The 2,722-nt window shown below is 36.0% G+C and overlaps 1 long non-coding RNA gene across 3 annotated transcripts in view; it reads right to left on the bottom strand.

Moving 5' to 3' along the window:
• The window catches only part of LOC112142661, a 28,107-nt gene that overhangs the window by 4,596 nt on the left and 20,789 nt on the right, over positions 1-2,722 (bottom strand). For 2 of the 3 annotated variants that reach the window (XR_002918618.2, XR_002918619.2), the window contains one exon: positions 2,430-2,716. This is a non-coding gene — a long non-coding RNA (uncharacterized LOC112142661). Of the gene's footprint in view, positions 1-2,429; positions 2,717-2,722 lie in introns of those variants that run through there. The other variant, XR_004949080.1, reaches the window with a different exon arrangement.

Genomic DNA, 2,722 nt, shown 5'->3' with positions numbered 1-2,722 from the left:
TGAAAGACTACATGTGACGTCCAGCGAGGAGTGGTGAGGTTTGTGGCTGGTGAGGCACAGACTACTTCTAAATTAAGTCCATATGCTTCTCCTGGAGAAAAATATCTGACTTTGGATTAAAGTCTTTTAGTTTTACAAGTATTTTTAAAACTTTTTATTTTTTTGTAACTTTGAAGCCCTAAAAGTTCCAGTTTGATCTCCATATTTTGATTGAACAACCAATTTAGGTAAAACTTTTGAGGCCAAAAAGCTACATCCGCAATTTTGTATATTAAATAATTAAACTCCTTTTGAAATTCAAGAAAAAAACGTGAGCTCAGGTCTGCCCTCTACAGTTGCGGCAGAGCTACTACCTCACATTGCTCGTGTCTATTCCATGTGGTTTTATGTCAGATCTGAACACTAAATAATTGATATAAATACAGGAAATTACTTATTATATGGAAAGTAAGAACATTTAATGAAAAAATATTTAGAATGTATTAAAACATTTTAATAATTATACTTTTACCACATGCAGAACAAGCTAAAGGCATCCAATTAACACACGAGTCAGAGCTCGGTGATGCCTCACTTGAAGGTTTACACTGTAAATGAATAGGAAATACACAACCTACAGTGATCTTGAGCATACACTTGATCAATATTTATTTTTAGTATAAGACACTGCTGTACTCCGCACACAAAACAGGAGCACGTTTGAGTAAAAGGCTGACTTCAGATTTTGCATAAGGATATATGCTGCAGTAACTCAGAATAGGAAGGTCATGTCTAAATCTCTTGGGATTGCCAGCTAATTATCTGGTGCACACAGCATTTAAAACATTTGAACTTTTGCATTAAAACACCACACTTTGAACTGCTTTGAGACATTTTTAAGCAAATCAAAATTAAGTCAATAGTGAGAGCACTCATGCAAATGATTATCAGTTCTGGCTTATTACAGTTTGCATTTATTTTTTCCTTATACACCGAAAAAAAAATCTCTGAAGGAAACAGATTGTCGTAACTGGACTGCTTCAAAGTCATTAGTTACTCTATTATAAACATTCAAGGCCTCTTGTCATTTACCTGCATTTATCTTCAAAATAAATCGGTTTTTGTTTTATTTATTTTTATTTTGGAAAGTTTACAAGGACTTTTTCCAGCTACTGGTAGCTTGGATGGTTTATTCTGTCTGAAACAGAAAATGACAGTACTGCTACAGTCAGACAAGAAAATGTGAATCTCCATCTTGTCTTTATGAAAAGCTTTTTAGAGGAATTGGGAACACACAACAAATAATAGTTTAAGGAATTTTCTGTCAAAAATTAAAATCATTGGTTAGTGTCTACTGGGGTTAGATCTGTTTTTTGATTCTTCAATGCCGGAAACCAAGCAATCACCAAAAAATAATAAATGTAAAACAGTATGAAATCAAAGTGTGTTTGGATAAAAAAAAACAAAAAACAAATGGATCTATACCAAAATCTAAATTTAATGTTTAAAGCCAAAGAGAAAAAGGACAGATTTAAGTCCTGAAAGGTCTCGTCAAAGAGCACATGAAGGGATTTTAGAGAGACAGAGAAGATGAGAACATCACAATTAGAGATAGATTGATCCTGTGTGGCAAAATGAAGGACTCAAGCTCTAAAGAAATATGAATCCCAATTAATACATTCAACTGTTCATAATACTTGTGTTATTAGCTGCCCTACAGCAATTAACGACTCGCTGTAGGATAGCACAGACAGCACTGTAATCCCCTCAGGGTCATACAGACCTGGGTCAGGTTTATCAATGTAATAAAAGCTTTTTGTATTAATCAACCAATGTTACCACAAAAATGTGCTAAATGCAGAATCAACAACTAACACAATATTCACACAAACTTTAAAAACTGCTGCAAAGATATAGTAACATTAGGCTGCATTGCCATGACAACCTCAAACATATCAATTTATCTTTATCCATCTTGTTTTTAATTAGAGTCTTAGGGGCTTCAGTCTCTACCAGAAGGCAGCTGTGGACAGGTCACCAGTCCATCACAGGGTGTACATTCATTCTTCAGAAATTATTTAAAACCTCCAATTAAATTCTGAAACATGCTAGAATGTGAGAGAAAACCAGCGTTCCAAGAGAAACCAGTATGAACAGTAAGAACCAGGACTGTCAGAATATGTAGTAATGTATCTGCAGCCCTCTGTTTTGGGGTTAGTAGTCTAAACTCTTTAAGCATAGACCATTGACATTTAACAAACACATCTGTTGTTTACACCGACTCATTGTTCTGCATCAGAGGTATTGGTGGGATGCTGGCCAATAAAGCCTCTCAGTTTCTCAGAAAAGCTAGTTAAGTGCAGGCACTTTCACTTCACGTCAACTGTCCACTCTTGGCACAGAAGCGCACACTCCTAATTAATACAGAAGACAGGAATGGAGTGCCGCAGTTCTTTTTTTTTTTCTTTTTTTTTAACGGGATGTCATGCTGTCGCCACAAATATGTTTTATAGCCGAGACTTGACTGTGACTGAAAGGTCCCTAACAAGGCCTCAGGCATTTGGTTTCCAAGCACCAGCTCACTTATTAGCCCTGACATGCATTGAAAGTACTTCTGATACACAGTTAATGAAAAAGAAGAATGAACTACTCCTGACCATGTTTTCTTAGTGAATGGACACATCTGGAACCCGGCCAGGGGAAGTTCTCGCTGCATCAGATAAACCTCCAAATTTACCTGAAA

Source organism: Oryzias melastigma, linkage group LG14 (genome assembly GCF_002922805.2).
Source record: "Oryzias melastigma strain HK-1 linkage group LG14, ASM292280v2, whole genome shotgun sequence".
In the NCBI taxonomy this organism is placed as follows: Eukaryota; Metazoa; Chordata; class Actinopteri; order Beloniformes; family Adrianichthyidae; genus Oryzias; species Oryzias melastigma.
This window is presented reverse-complemented; position numbering and strand designations above follow the sequence as displayed.